This window comes from Hyperolius riggenbachi, chromosome 4 (genome assembly GCF_040937935.1).
Source record: "Hyperolius riggenbachi isolate aHypRig1 chromosome 4, aHypRig1.pri, whole genome shotgun sequence".
Taxonomy (NCBI): Eukaryota; Metazoa; Chordata; class Amphibia; order Anura; family Hyperoliidae; genus Hyperolius; species Hyperolius riggenbachi.
Window position 1 is genome coordinate 72,423,532 of NC_090649.1, and position 16,296 is coordinate 72,439,827.

At 41.4% G+C, this 16,296-nt stretch overlaps 1 pseudogene; it reads right to left on the reverse strand.

Moving 5' to 3' along the window:
* The window catches only part of LOC137504669 (serine/threonine-protein kinase SBK1-like), a 47,226-nt pseudogene that overhangs the window by 3,831 nt on the left and 27,099 nt on the right, over positions 1 to 16,296 (reverse strand).

The following is a 16,296-nucleotide window of genomic DNA, read 5'->3' on the forward strand; positions in this document are numbered from 1 at the left end:
CCACCAGACTGATTCACAAGTCGTTTCTTGGTTTTAATGGGAAACGTTTTATCGCTCAGTTTCTTTATAGCTTTTCGCCACCTTTTTAAGTAGTTTCTTTTGCCATTCTTTCAGGGGTATCATCCCTTTTATAATGTTGAGAGCGATCTCACCAATAGCCGAAATCAAATCGTTACTGGTATTTCGTAAAATTGATTTCCGGACAGACGGCTTTGCTTTCACTAGAACTTTTAAAATGGCCCAATTGCGCCTCAGTCTGTTAGACATCCTTTACAGATGTGTATGCATGTTTGAGAATGACAAGATGGAGAAAATCACTTTTTAGAGCTTTGATTTTTGTACACATACACAGCCGGTAGGTCCGGAGGGAACAGACCCGTTCTCAAGCGGAGCGCGTCTGGAGTATCCGAACGTAAATCTACCAGTAAATAGCCATAAGGCACTTGTGTTGCATATTCAAAAGCCTCTAAAAAGAAACGTGTTTTACCAGGGTACATTTGTCTAGCCAACGTGGTGATTTGTAACTTATCACGTGGATTTTTAAAAAGCACCATATATTTAGTGTTCAGATTTATGGTTCTGCTTTTCTTACCCTGGCAAAAAACATTTTGAACAAGATACATTATGCTCAGGTTTCTGTGATGGACATACTTGGTAAATGCCTGCTGTATTTCAAGGTTTTCACAAGCCGCCTCCATGAGATCATCAATTGCCAAATTTACCTTGTCAGGTGGGAACAGATCTTCGTCTGTAAAAGTATGCGGTAACCCCTCGACAAATTTTATGTGTGAAAAGAAACGAGAGAGGTCATCATACAGTTTTTGCCAACAAGCATAAAACCAAACAACATTTTCAGGCTTGTGCGACATAAGTGTCCAGTGTAGTAAGAGCTGTTTTACAAAATAACTCTTTCCAGAGTTGGAGGGCCCCGCCAAAATACAAGAAAAAGGGTGTTGAAACCGTGGGTCCATAACTGTTTCAGTAGCCAGAAGGCAGTGTGGGAAAGTAATTTACCAATTGTCTTAGTGTAAACGCACTTCTGTGTTTTGCCTAGAGGTCTCGTTTCTATGCGCCAAAGCTTCTTATTTCTGACAATGCCCGGCTGTTCTATGCCTATTGTCTTCTGTGTCTTAGAATCTGAATTTCGGGGGTAATCCAGCACAATGTCTTTCAAGCTGTCAAAATTAATAAGCCTAATTAGCCACATTGAGTTATACCCTTAACTTTTTTAAGGTGGTTTTACCAGTATTTAATTTGTAACCATATGTCTTGGGCCCCGCAGAGACAAACTCTGTAATGTATGTGCCATCAAGTACCTCACTTGTCAGCTCACCAAGAATCACCCAACGGATTCCAATCACCCTCTTTACTCACAAAGATGAGTCTGTCGTGGTAAAGGACACGTTCTTGCAAACAATCCAGTAATTGATACAATTCCAATCTGGCATAAGCGGTGGTAAAAAAGGCTATAAAGATGTTTGTTTTTTGTTTACCGTATAACATTCTTTGGTATATTTCCAATTAGCTACAACCGTCTCATCACTAATGAAATTAACCTCGGAAAGCTCGTGGTATGGTAAAAAGGCCAGTTTGAAAAGTTCATCTGGGTCTGAAACTATGCTGGTGTGTGGTAAGTTTGATCTTTGACCAAACTTACCCCACAGGGAATTCAGGAAAAGTTTGGATATCTGTCGTTTAGCAGGGTTCACAGCTATTTTGTCAGCTCGTAGGTGGATGCCCTCTTTTTTGTAAAATGAGTCTATGTTTTTTGTCATCGTTTTTACACCAGCTGGGGTAACCAGAAGCCTCTTGTTTATCCCTGAGGTGTAGTTTAATATAAGGCGCAAACAGCTCATCTGTGGTGTTTGGGAAGTGCCAGATCTCATAAACTTCTGCAATCCTATAGCCCTTCTCTACAGCTAAAGTGAGTTCTATAGTGCACCAGGTACCTGTCAGTGAGCGTTGTTCATCCGTGTGATTGCAGCTGTCTGTCAGTGTATTCAGAGCACATGTGTAGCATGGGGGAACATGAGTTTTTTGTTCAGTTTTACAGGGAGGATTGGAAAAAATAAATCTCTAGGTGGGTTCACTTTAGCAATGCCAAAGTATTTTTTTTATGTACCCAAAGTTGTCAAAAATGATTTCTGGATGACCTACAGGGTATGTTTTGGTTTTGTTTACAAAAGGGTAAAGACTTGTGAAATCATAATGAATGTTTTCATCGACTTGTGTTTTGTGATACAGTTTGATAGCATTTGTTCTCCCACCATAAAGAGCATCACGGGGGTCCAGCGGTACTGGGAACTCCCATTTTAAGGAGCTAATCTTTGACCCTATCATCTTTTGCAACCATTTCATTCCACTCATGTTCCCACATTATGCGCAGTGTAAAACCACATTTTAAGAGGTAACTTTTCTTTGCTAAGAATGTGTTGTACAACTGGCCGTATGTAGACTTGGTAACATCGTTGTTATCACTCTCATTGTAACACACGGGGCAGCCATTATAAAAACAGCCCTGAAACTCAAAAGCTATGTGTGTGTCATTAACAAAAGCATATCCGTCCAAAAAGTACTTCCCTACCTGCTTTTTACCACCGCTTACAGCGTGTTTTATAGAGATTCCCTCTGAATGCTGTACATACATAAGCCATTGTATAGCCGGTGTGGAATAACGTTTTGTGTTTTTTATGATAGTTATCAGCTGGTAGAATGGCTATAGTGTCTGTTGGGAAAAACTTAAATCTGTACATAGCCATGCAGACAGAGGCCAGAGTAATGAGCTGAAAGGGGTTAATGCATTTAGTCACTATAAAGGGCTCCTTCTTACGTTTGCAGTACTGTCTCTCACTTCTTTTCTAGTCATTTGCATGACCCACTCTCTGTAACACTCACAGGCCTTTCTCAAAATTTCCACATCCTGCTTGCAATAAGCTTTCAACTGTTCTTGAAAATTAAATGTGTCATTTTTATGTTCCTCATACCACTCCAAGATTTCTTTTTTTCTCACCTGCCATCATGTATTCCGCACCATAGTACTGTATATGGGGCATGGGGCCTACATAGCTCTGATTTGCTTCTGTGTTGAAGAAATGTGGGAAATGGCCTTTAGCCCCTGAAAACCCCAGGGCTTCTGGCATTTTACTGAGCTTCATAAGTATGAAATTTTAAAGAATCTATGAATCTCATTTTTAAATCTACCAGGGTCACGCACATTAGACGACCCCCTTGATTTCACTATGCGCATTTCTAGTTTTTCCCTGATAAATTCTTGAACAACAAAATAGACATCCTACCTCCCGGCATTATGCGCTATGAAGGTATATCCAGTAAATTTACCGCTGGTGAAAAACAGTACAAAGTCTCGGGTGCATGTCTTACTGCTGAATTCCCAGGATGTTGGACCGTATAATGTTGTTGCATAAATGTAATTCGGTATGTGCGTGCCTGTCTCCTGCATACACTCAGTCATAGAAAATGTACTTTTCTGTCATTTGTTTATTACTGTATGTCTGCATGAAGCAAACATGGTCATCAAATCTGAATACACGGCCGCCACAAATGCGGCATCTCAGACCGTTGCACTTATGCTCATCACCATTACTGACAAAACTGAAACGAGTCCCAAAACTATTTCATCCTGTAGATTTCTACATGATTAACAGCTAAACGTTTATGTTCTTCAAAACAAGCATTTGATCTGCAAAACACACGACAGCGGGGACACCTAGGCTGCTCACCTGACACCTCTCTGCAATCTGATCTCTGACAACTTTTGCAAAACTGTACACAACCGTGATTATACTTGTGTGTGTACACCGAACAACATCTCTCACAAAAGTAATCGGCACCAATAAAAGCTTTCACATTTTTAATACCATAATGTTTTTCATGATGTAAAACATACAGTGTTCTCTTTAGGTGTCTGGCCTGTATGATAATACTGCCACTTGCCACGATCGTGATATACTTGTGACATCTAAATAGTTCTCAAACATAACATCACTAAATGACACCATTTGATTCTCAGGTATTCCCAAATCTCTGTGCGTCTGACAGGCTTTTTCTAACAAAACATGATCAGCTACATCAACACCTATCAAAAGAGCATGAAGACTAGCAGCAAGACAAACATTAGAGCTGTAATTGTTGCAATCATACAACCACTGCTTCTTACGTTTTAAAGGGACTCCGAGCTCACAATAAAACTGAAAGTTGTACTCACCTGGGGCTTTCTTCAGCCCAGTGCTGGTCGGGAGGTCCCACGACGGCGTCCTGGCTCCTCTCCAACACCCCGATCTGGAATGGCTGACAGGCCGCAGCCCGGGCAACACTCGTCCGAGTGTTGGGCTGCTCCTTCCGCGTATGACGCGGATGACGTCACACGCCAGCCGCCTTGCGTCATCACGGCGGCCGGCGTGAAAGTACTGCGCATGTGCGCTTTAATCGTCTAAAATCATCTCTAGACTGTTTAGCTGACACAACAGGATCAAATGTGTCCCCACCATGCAACCTCAGCTGGACAAAATCACCAGGATCTACTTCAGTAACTATGCGGGACAGCAGCGTCTGAATAGCAGAATGTATAACATTAATTGATTCAACGAACGAGCGTATTCTATTAAGGTTCACAAACCTAAAGTGATCAATATACTCAAAACCGTTAAAACGCACTAGTTCCTGCTGCTGGTGAAAAACATGATCTAAATACACAGAACTATCATCAGATTGTCCAGAATCATTACACTGCCCACTGTCTGTGTCTGGGGTGTAGTTGTCTGTTATGGAACTGTCACGCTGCAATGAACTATCAGCTGGTTCTCCCTGAGCTGCGTCATGCTGTTGGTTGTCAGCTGTAATGGTCGTTTGTGGTGCTTGTTGTTGAATGGTATTTTGTGCAGATTGCGTTTGACTGTTTGATGGGCCAGAAGTCGTGACCTGTTTGTTAAAACGTTGTTTTCTTTTTTCTCTAGAGCGCAGAGAACGCCTAGCTGAATATAACATTTTTATAGCCCATTTTAAAGATCTAGATTTTATACGCCGAGTTGTTATATTAATTGTTCTTAGGGTATAGCAGCTAACACCACCACCACCCACCATGACTAGTCAATCATCAATCCCTAGATCCCTCAAATGTCACCACATTTTTGAATATTTTTTTCAAATTTTTCATCTTCTGCTATTACAGCAGCGTCATTTGAGGGGGATGGTAATGCAGCTTGTAAAACATAATTACTCCTAAGAATACATAGTAAATTAGCCATTCTATACAGTTTATGCTGCCTGCTACCCAAACGTGCCAGTGCTACTTACGCTTTTCTCCCCCATATACCGTAGGCTACGAGTTGTGGCGGGTCTGCCGGACTATGTGTATGTGCTATTATAGAGGTTGGTGCTGTTGTCCCTATTTCTGTAGATTCATTTTCTGGACTTTGGTGATCGTGCATAGGTGTCAAGCATGATACGCCTCTTTAAACTGTTTATATCAAGAGAGCATGTAGGTGTATCCTGAACAGCGCCTGAAGTATTGTTTGGTATTATGCTGGTTGACTCACCACCATGCCTGAAATTCTGTGACGTTGGTATATCCTCGCAAATTGGTGATAAAGGTGTTCTTCTTATAGACCCATTACGGGGTCTACGTGTTCCTGCTGGGATCCTGGATAAAGGTGTTTTTCTTATAGACCCATTACGGGGTCTACGTGTTCCTGCTGGCATCCTATCGGTTGATGTTGTGGGTTGAACAGCAGCCTCTTGAATTACAGTGGTGTGAAAAACTATTTGCCCCATTCCTGATTTCTTATTCTTTTGCATGTTTGTCACACTTAAATGTTTCTACTCATCAAAAAGCGTTAACTATTAGTCAAAGATAACATAATTTAACACAAAATGCAGTTTTAAATGATGGTTTTTATTTAGTGAGGGAAAAAAACTCAATCTACATGGCCCTGTGTGAAAAAGTGATTGCCCCCCTTATTAAAAAATAACTTAACTGTGGTTTATCACACCTGCGTTAAATTTCTGTAGTCACCCCCAGGCCTGATTACTGCCACACCTGTTTCAATCAAGAAATCACTTAAATAGGAGCTATCTGACACAGATAAGTAGACCAAAAGCACCTCAAAAGCTAGACATCATGCCAAGATCCAAAGAAATTCAGGAACAAATGAGAACAAAAGTACTGTAATTGAGATCTATCAGTCTGGTAAAGGTTATAAAGCCATTTCTAAAGCTTTGGGACTCCAGTGAACCACAGTGAGAGCCATTATCCACAAATGGCAAAAACATGGAACAGTGATGAACCTTCCCAGGAGTGGCCGGCCGACCAAAATTACCCCAAGAGCACAGAGAAAACTCATCCGAGAGGCCACAAAAGACCCCAGGACTACACCTAAAGAACTGCAGGCCTCACTTGCCTCAATTAAGGTCAGTGTTCTCGACTCCACCATAAGAAAGAGACTGGGTAAACACGGTCTGCATGGCTGATATCCAAGGCGCAAACCACTTTTAAGCAAAAAGAACATGAAGGCTCGTCTCAATTTTTCTAAAAAAACATCTCAATGATTGCCAAGACTTTTGGGAAAATACCTTGTGGACCAACGAGACAAAAGTTGAACTTTTTGGAAGATGCATGTCCCGTTACATCTGGCGTAGAAGTAACACAGCAATTCAGCAAAAGAACATCATAGCAACAGTAAAATATGGTGCTGGTAGTGTGATGGTCTAGGGTTGTTTTGCTGCTTCAGGACCTGGAAGGCTTGCTGTGATAGATGGAACCATGAATTCTCCTGTCTACCAAAAAATCCTGAAGAATGTCCGGCCATCTGTTCGTCAACTCAAGCGATCTTGGGTGCTGCAGCAGGACAATGACCCAAAACACACCAGCAAATCCACCTCTGAATGGCTGAAGAAAAACAAAATGAAGACTTTGGAGTGGCCTAGTCAAAGTCCTGACCTGAATCCTATTGAGATGTTGTGGCATGACCTTAAAAAGGTGGTTCATGCTAGAAAACCCTCAAAGCTGAATTACGTCAATTCTGCAAGGATGAGTGGGCCAAAATTCCTCGAGCGCTGTAAAAGACTCGTTGCAAGTTATCGCAAACGCTTGATTGCAGTTATTGCTGCTAAGGGTGGCCCAACCAGTTATTAGGTTCAAGGGGCAATTTCTTTTTCACACAGGGCCATGTAGGTTTTGAGTTTTTTTTTTCTCACTAAATAATAAAAACCATCATTTAAAACTGCATTTTGTGTTCAATTATGTTATCTTTGACTAATAGTTAACGGTTTTTGATGATCAGAAACATTTAAGTGTGACAAACATGCAAAAGCATAAGAAATCAGGAAGGGGGCAAATAGTTTTTCACACCACTGTACATTAAACCGTCTCAATGAGCTAGTTGTCCTTTTTGCTGCGTATAAAAAATAAAACATAAGGAATTATAAACAACACAGTAAACGCAGTTTTATTTGCAATACACTTTTTTTTTTTTTTTTTTTTTTTTCAAGCTATACACTACATTAAATAGGACAAGCTTTAAAAAAGAGCACTTACGGGCACCAGGGCATTTTTGACCTTAGCAGGCGGTGGCGACGACTTAGTTAAGTCAAGTGTCGGGGTCCACGTTTTCCACGTCAGGATGCTGTAAAAACGGAACAGTTTCTTGTCTTTTTGTGTATTCTCCTGCTGTGATCAACAGTGTCTGTCCGACTGTTAAAGCTGTTGAGAGCTTTTCTTTTACCTGGGCCTGAAAAATAAAGAAAAACAGTTGTTTTTTATGTACTGACCATTTTCCCCCAACATATTTGTTGATTTAATTAACAAAGGTTACATGAACAAACACTTACAAGCATTAACGTAATTCACGTCACCGCCCGATGTCTGTGATGCATCCGTTAAGTCAATTGTGCACGAAGCGGTCCCTCCTACACTAATACGGTTTAGCATCTGTGGACTCATCTGTAAAAGGTTTAAATCGACTTCATCAGCTGCTACAGCGCTGTAATTACCTGTGTTTGAAAAATATAAAAATATATCTATCTCTATATCTCTATCTCTACTCTGTTTTAGAGAACAATGCGTACATATTTAGCACTGTATCACTGTTATTCTACACAGTAAAACCATTGTTACAGAAGGGTGCATACTTACTATCATTTTGTGTCTCAGGTGTTTGATTGGCAGATTCATCATAAAGGGCTGCGTATAATGCGTCTTCCTCTATCACTGAGACATACAGAAAAGTTTTATACCTTTAAGACCTAAGATTTAATGATACTTTTCTATACTTTGATGTTGCTTTTACTAGAGAAATATTATTATTTAATATGTAAACTCACATGTCTGTGCATCTTGAAAGTCATCACAGTTCCACAGGCCGTCAAATGTATTGTGCCATCTGTAAATACAAGATTTGCAAACTATAATTATTCTATAATATAACTGCGCTGTGTAGCCACCTCTTAAACATAATAAAGAATAATTATATAAAACACCACACTACTGGTAGTGCTGCATTTCAATGTGAGATACACATTCTACAAATAGCAAAAAATGTTTACCATTACATCTGCATATATTATATTGCATATACAGGGCTGGTGACAATATAACATATGTGTAAATAAGTCAATTTACTAACCTTTGTGTATTTCCTTGGATGTAGAAGAATGCGACAAAAAACCTCCTCTGCGTTAGCTAATGCCGGTGTTGTCTCTCCTCTGAATTGCCCAAACACAGCCAGGAGTGTCACATGACAAGACGTGTCACATGACTATTTTTTAGGGTTAGAACATGTTGAGACATGTATTCTAATTCAAAATACAGTCTGTCCGTCTGTAATGCGTGTCTAATCATGAATGTTGTCCCAGACACCCAAGCTCTGCAGAGGTCACGCATAAACATGACCCGGGCACACATGCTGGTTGTTCATTTAAAAACAGACTTTTTTTTTCCCCTGAATAAAATGTTTGTGCAAAAGAACTCACACAGACACGAGGTATATTTTAAATAGAAAACATAGTTTATTAATCATGTTTATCAACCCCCAGCCTTAAACAAAACAGTACTTATTGTACATTATCACAATATCTGCCGCATGCTTGGCTGTAATAACAATTACATGTATTTGTGAATCTACTGTCTATAAATCTTTGTACAAGAGAATTGTTATAAACTGTTCTTATATCACCTTGCTTCGACACCACCGTCTCAGACTGTGAGATCACTTGACTCTCCACACAGCAAACAGGAGATAGACTTTCTCAGGCTTCTTCAATGTTTACGTTATTTATTCAGGAAACAGGAATACAGATACATTCATCATATCCTAGCCATGCCAATCTTCATGTTGCGTTACAAGCTCGTGATTAGACTCCCTGCTGAAGTCAATCAGGTACCTTCTTCCTAACTACGTTACACTAAACTACCTATGTACAGCATACATTATATCAGATTACAGAAAGGAAGAACATGCTTAGAGGTCCCAGTCGGCCTTGCGAGCTAGTGCGGAAGGAAGAAGCAGAATGCTCTCTCCATCGCTCACTCCGGGTTTAATACCGACTAGGAAAGAGTTAAATATGACATCATCTTCGCCACCCCCTAGATCAGATTATTGGTGGACCCACTCGTGGTGTCATACCCACCTACTTGATTAATAATCAATGAGGCATTTGACCTAAATGCAGGAATGTGGATGTTTAGTAAATATGGCCGATGTTTACTGTTCCTGTGGTGTATGTGGAGGTCAGAGTAGGCCGATGGCCTTCTTTTAGGAACATGTTCTCAGTATCTGCGTGTATCCTCTGCTACACGCAGACCCTGAGATGCCTCTGCCTGCATCACAAAACCTCTATTGATTTTAAAGGCATACACTGCGGACAAGCCTTTTACATAAAACTCAGGCCAAGTAACTGAGGCCTACTTAAATTATAACAAGAATCATTTTGTTTAAAATCGCTGAATTGTTTTAATCTTCGAATCTGTTACCCCTAGAGAGATAATGCAACATATAAATACAGTAATGGCCGCACACAAAGCTTTCAGCAGCTTGCAACTGCTTATTTTGATAGGTAATACAGTCAGAGTTCCTGTTTAAGAACTGTATGAACTCCTTGGGGAATAAAATATTTTCAGGCGGCAGTCCATAACTGTCAAAAAAAAGTGATGTATCCTCGTTCAATAACATTATTAAAATCCAGTGCTGCCCCCGGCGCGAAGGATCTGTATTCACAATATACGCCGCGGGTCTGTGAACGACCTTATATGTCGGTAAAAAAATCACAGGGTATTACACCTCTAAAGACTCGTCTTGCGCAAGAATCGGCTTTCACAGCGTTCTCTATTTCAAAATTATTCATTATTGTTAATAATCATATAGAACTTCTCTTTTATGGTTAATTTCAAGAACGTTATCGTTTAGAGTACACAATCATGTTCAGGGTTGTTTGGGTGGGGTCGGAAAAACGTAGTTCTGCCCTCAGGTTACCAGTTTTTACTAGCGAAAAGTGCCCTGACCCAGCTTCTTGATCCGGCGTTGTCAAACGCGAACAGTGTGTAACCATTCATGTATTCCGACCTGTCAAACGATAGTGCATTGTCAGCTTTTTGTTTGCCTGTGATGTGTGCAAGCGCCATATACTCGCGTATGGCCGTTTCTGCCTGAAAGTTAGGCTGGAAAGGTTTTGCAGGTATCTGTTGACCGTCTAAATACAGGCAGGCATAATTTACATTATAGTGACCGAACTGCAACGGGTTTCTCGGGTAGCTTCCAGAAAATTCTTCATTTCCTACAAGAGCGAGTATCACGATTTTTGGTATATTGCCGAGAAATAGATTTTCATGGTTGGAAATTCGTGTCCCGGCCGGTATACTTTGAGACACGCCCGGTCAAAGGCGTACTTTGCGTTTAGCGGTTAACAGCGCCTGGCTGTGACCGATCCTCACGGCTGGTGAGACTTGAACCCTTTTAATATATAACGACGCTGTTTGTATCTGCACTTTAAACGCCTCAGCTTCAGCACTCATAAGGCAAAAAGTCTTTATTCCTGGTAAGTTTAATCTTCAGGTCTAGCCCATTCAGGACCAGCTTTGGCTGATTAAAGATGTCGGCGTAGATAGGGCCCACTAGTTCGACGCTTCTGGACCGTGCTGTAAATTGCGCTCTTTTGATGAAGCCTGCATTGTTACCGTCCAGCGCACGGTCATCAAAATGCCCCGCTGTATCCTTATAGAATAACCCGGCTGTAAACTATCGCCAACGTCTGTGCGTTATAGTTTAGAAGTGTTTCTATATAGGCTCTGTAGGTATACAGATTATCACTTATAGATCTTAATCGATCGCCGAGTGATATATCTAGCTGACTGAAAAGACTGGCTATAGGGTAATTAATCAATGCTACATGAGCGCCATCTTGCAGGAGCGTGTTGTCCGCTTTAAGTATTCGGCAAGTGATATGTAGCAAGGTATTATTTAAGTCGTAATAATATTCGCCGCTACTGGATATAAAGAATTCCAAGGGGGTGCCGTCAGCTATTGCGGCGATAGGATGTATTTCTACATAAATAGATTTTTCTATACTTGTTTGTCGGTGGTATTTGAAAGCTATCCAATTCTGATTTGGCATACTCAGTTGAGCAGTCGTGCACGAAAGCCAGATGTCGCCTGGTGAATGATCTGGTGATTTCTGTCTTCTGCGCTTCTTGCGACCATTGGTTTTATTGTGAAAAGGTGGAAGAACTATGCTGTCAATGTGTTTTTTTTTGTTTACGCTGTTTTTTGCGTATATACACAACGCCTGACCCGTCCTGCTTGTTTTGAACGACTGATTCTATCCATGACAGCCGTTGACACTGACGCTACAGCATCTTTAGCGATGTTTTTGTCTGCTGTTTTTTACATGCGGCTTTACAAGCTCAATGCTTTTTTCTAAACAGTGAAACAACCCTACGGAATAAGCCTCTGAATAGCCCCGCTAGGCCTGAACCATGCATAAATTCCTCTCCCTGGAAACCTTCCAATCCATAGCCCGCTTGCGCAAGGTAATATCGCGTGTAGATATGCGGGTCTCCATACAACTTCTGCGACATTTCGATTCGCTGTTGCACTCCGTTGTCTGAAATGAAGTCTCACAATGGATTTTCCGTACTTAAACCTAACAGGTTTCCCTTGATCGGTTTGAATTGAAATGGTTACTGAATCAAAGTGGTGCTTGCAGAGTGGTATATAGTCGGGTCTGCTGTATCTTTGTGTGCTTATCCCACCACCTTTCCCGCTGATTTCAACGGTCCTTAGTAATTGAACGTAGTAGAATATTTTGTTGTTTTGGGGTGTTTGGCTCGGATCTGGTGGGTAGTAAGGATGGTAACCCGCTTTTAGAAGTTTCAGTTGATCAGGTGTTGGTACAGGTAAGCCTAATATATGGCCCAATTTTTTTACCCGGTATGAAAGTGTGTGGGCGAATTATACACGCTAACAGTTCTTTCCGCCTCCATCATAGATCAATTTTAATCTGATCCAGGGGTAGCTTTGCTCTTTCGAGTCTATGATTAACTCCTTTGATAAGATCATCAATAGTGTGGTAATACCCGGCTCTAACATAATAATCTCTTAACGGCTCTCCACGTTTCCTGGCGTGAAAAATACCCTCGGGCCCTTCAAAGGTGTACCATGAATGCGGGTACTGTATTTCGGTGATTGCTACTTCCCACGCTCCGCGAAGGTCCACAGATTTAGCCAATTTAGTTGTATAGCTTGAGATGGTATTCTCTGGGTAAATTTTTGATGAGGCATTGCAAGGTAACGTAATAAAGGAATCAGTCTGCATATTTTATATTTCGGTCAGCTGGTTTTCTGGAATCCACTCGTTGAATTTTTCAGGGTATCCGAGCCACTTAACTAGGTACAAAGTTTTACCCTTCACACGTTTTTTTTCTTAATTTTTTCTATTCGATAAATTCTGTTTTTATGAAGCGTCACTTTTTGCAGCTCATCATAGAACGACCCCTCAATGACTTCCCCAGCCAGATCTCTCAACTTATAAAGAGGCCTGAGACCTCTGGTGTTAGATTGTATTGTAAAGATCTCTTCCGTGTAGCTTTGTTCATAACCTTTTGTAAATATACTTTTATAACAGGAAATTCTCACGTGGTCACCAACTGCAAGCGCCGGCTTAATCTTTTTAATAGATGTATAATTTTGGTACAGATTTTTCCAGATTAACAAAATTGTTTTTTGTAACGGACACCGGCCTGCAGCATATAGAGGAGTGGTATGTGTTATTATAACTTAAGATGTTTTGTAAATTACCGATGTATCGGTATGTATTTTGGTGTCTGAGATAGCGCCACAGCTTGGTTTTCAAAGTGCGATTAAAACGTTCTACGATGGCGGCCTTGACTGTGTTTGTTGTAAAAAAAAAAATGTTTTATTCCACGCTCTGCACAAAGCTTTTTCATAGGTTTATTCATAAATTCTCGACCTCTGTCGGTTTCTAGTTTTCTGGGTATTGGATCGCTAGTGCGAAATATGTACTCAAAAGCCCTAGCCACAGTTTCCCCAGCTTTATTGCACAGGCCAACACACCATGCATATTTAGATAGGACATCTATGACCGTTAATATGTATTTCACACCGCGGTTGTAGCTTGAAAAATCTATCATAGACACCAGGTCTGCCTGCCGTTGCGCGTCTATCGGAGACAATTTTATTTCTTTTAATCTTCTTAACAGGCTTGTATAAAGTGTATGTATCTTGTTTATTCAGCCAGTCTTGGACCGCTTTTCTGCTTAATCCATATTTCTGAACAGCTCTATACAAGCTGTCCACTCCGCCATAAGAAGCGGCTGATTTTAAATTGTAATAATGCTTTCTCAAAATTTCTTTGATAGAAGACATAGTATCCCAGTACTGCCTGCTGCTGTGTCAACCACATTCAATATGTATTTTACATTGAAATGTCATCCTTTAATAATTGGAAATCCAGCACATGGCAACGTCATATGGATTTAAACTTAAAAGGCATACTTGTTATGTGTCAGGCCATGTGCTTGCAATTAAAAATACAGGCTGTCCGTCTGTAATGGGTCTAATGATTCCTGTTTCACAACCCAAAGCAATGCAGAGGTCACACAGAAACATGACCCGGCCACATATGCTGGTTGTTAATTTAAAAACAAGAGCAACCTGGGAGTCACATTCTCTAACAGTCTGGCAGAGAAATCTGTATTCATTACAACTTCCTTATTAATAAAGAACACAGAATATGCAGTTATAAAAATTAAAGGGATAAGTCTCAAATAATTGAGTAGCAAACACCATGTGTATATACCAATGAAGCTGATCTTTTACAGCGGTTTTAAATTCATCCACTGTTAATTTGTATCTTTATAATTTAATAAAGCACATAACTTGCTACCGTGTCCTTATTAATAAAAGCTTACACAATATTAAGTGCTATAACACATAAAGGGATGCGTATCAAACAATGGGCCGGAATATATGGCATGGTCTGGGCTCATTAAGGCTCACGCATCAGGCAAAATGGTTCGCAACACAAAATGGACACTTTGGGCATTATAATGGGTTGAATCCGGCCTCAGTAAGGGCAATTAGCCAGTGGGATGGGGTGAGGCTTAGACCGGATGAAAGATGACATTTCCTGTAGGGGCAAAAGGGGGAGGGGGTGTGGCCAGCATCACTAAGTGCAAAACATCAAGGGGCGGTACCTTACACCGGAAGAGGGTGGTGAAAAGGGGCGGAACATCTGTAACTAAACCGGATGTGGGCGGCTTGATGTAACATGCCTATAGGGGCGGGGAAAGGGGCGTGGTACCTGTCACTTTACCGGAAGTGGGCGGTTTGATGTGACATATAGAACCTACACTACTGAGGATCAATGTGAAAGTCGAAAATGTGGTGGCAGTGGTTAAAGCCGCATGCATCCTTCACAATTTAATTATAGAAAAAGAAGGAATCTCTGGAGGAAGTTAATGCACTTGACGTTCCGCCGCTAAGTGGCATAACATGGAGTGGAGGTCAGCACACTAATGAAGCACTCCGTAATCGTGACTGTATGTCTCATATTTTCCAAAGCGCAGCTGGCAGATTGTAGACCTATACATAGTTCTGTCATGCATTATAAAAATAAAATGTGAAACGTTTACAATGTTGAATTATTTACTGTAAGTACTAACAGTCATATACAGCAGCCTTCTGGGTGCTATGGTTTTCACATTACATTACTGTACATTTGCATCGGCATGACATTGACCTACCTATACAAACTGTAAGCACACCTCACAAATGCTAGGCATACATGACACCGCCCTGAACTGCGTGTATTGCTTTGGCAACGGGCGGCACACGCGGTGCAGGATGATCCCCCGGTTATCAACTGCACAACCGCTAGGTTGTGCAGTTGATCTCAAACCTAACCAATTTTGCAGGCAGCTATTAGTGTTGGTTGAACACCTGGATGTTCGGGTTCACCGAACATGGCCGCGATGTTCGGGTGTTCGCGCCGAACTCCGAACATAATGGAAGTCAATGGGGACCCGAACTTTCGTGCTTTCTAAAGCTTCCTTACATGCTACATACCCCAACCCAGGCCTTGCATGAGGACAAAAAGCGTGCGGATATAGCAATGCTTTTTTCTGCCATGCAGTCATAAATGTAACACAGATGAGAGGTTCAATAAACAGGGACCGGAAACGCTAACCCATCACAGATGTTCATTGTTCATGTTACTTGGTTGGGGTCCGGGAGTGTTGCGTAGTCGTTTCCAATACAGGATTGATTCATTTTAATTTGAGTCAGACGGTCTGCATTTTCTGTGGAGAGGCGGATACGCCGATCTGTGACGATGCCTCCGGCAGCACTGAAACAGCGTTCCGACATAACGCTGGCTGCCGGGCAAGCCAGCACCTCTATTGCGTACATTGCCAGTTCGTGCCAGGTGTCTAGCTTCGATACCCAATAGTTGAAGGGTGCAGATGGATTGTTCAACACAGCTACGCCATCTGACATGTAGTCCTTGACCATCTTCTCCAGGCGATCGGTGTTGGAGGTGGATCTGCACGCTTGCTGTTCTGTGGGCTGCTGCATGGGTGTCAGAAAATGTTCCCACTCCAAGGACACTGCCGATACCATTACCTTTTGGGCACTAGCTGCGGCTTGTGGTGTTTGCTGCTCTCCTGGTCGTCCTGGGTTTGCGGAAGTCAGTCTGTCGGCGTACAACTGGCTAGAGAAGGGGGAGGATGTCAATCTCCTCTCTAAAGTCTCCACAAGGGCCTGCTGGTAT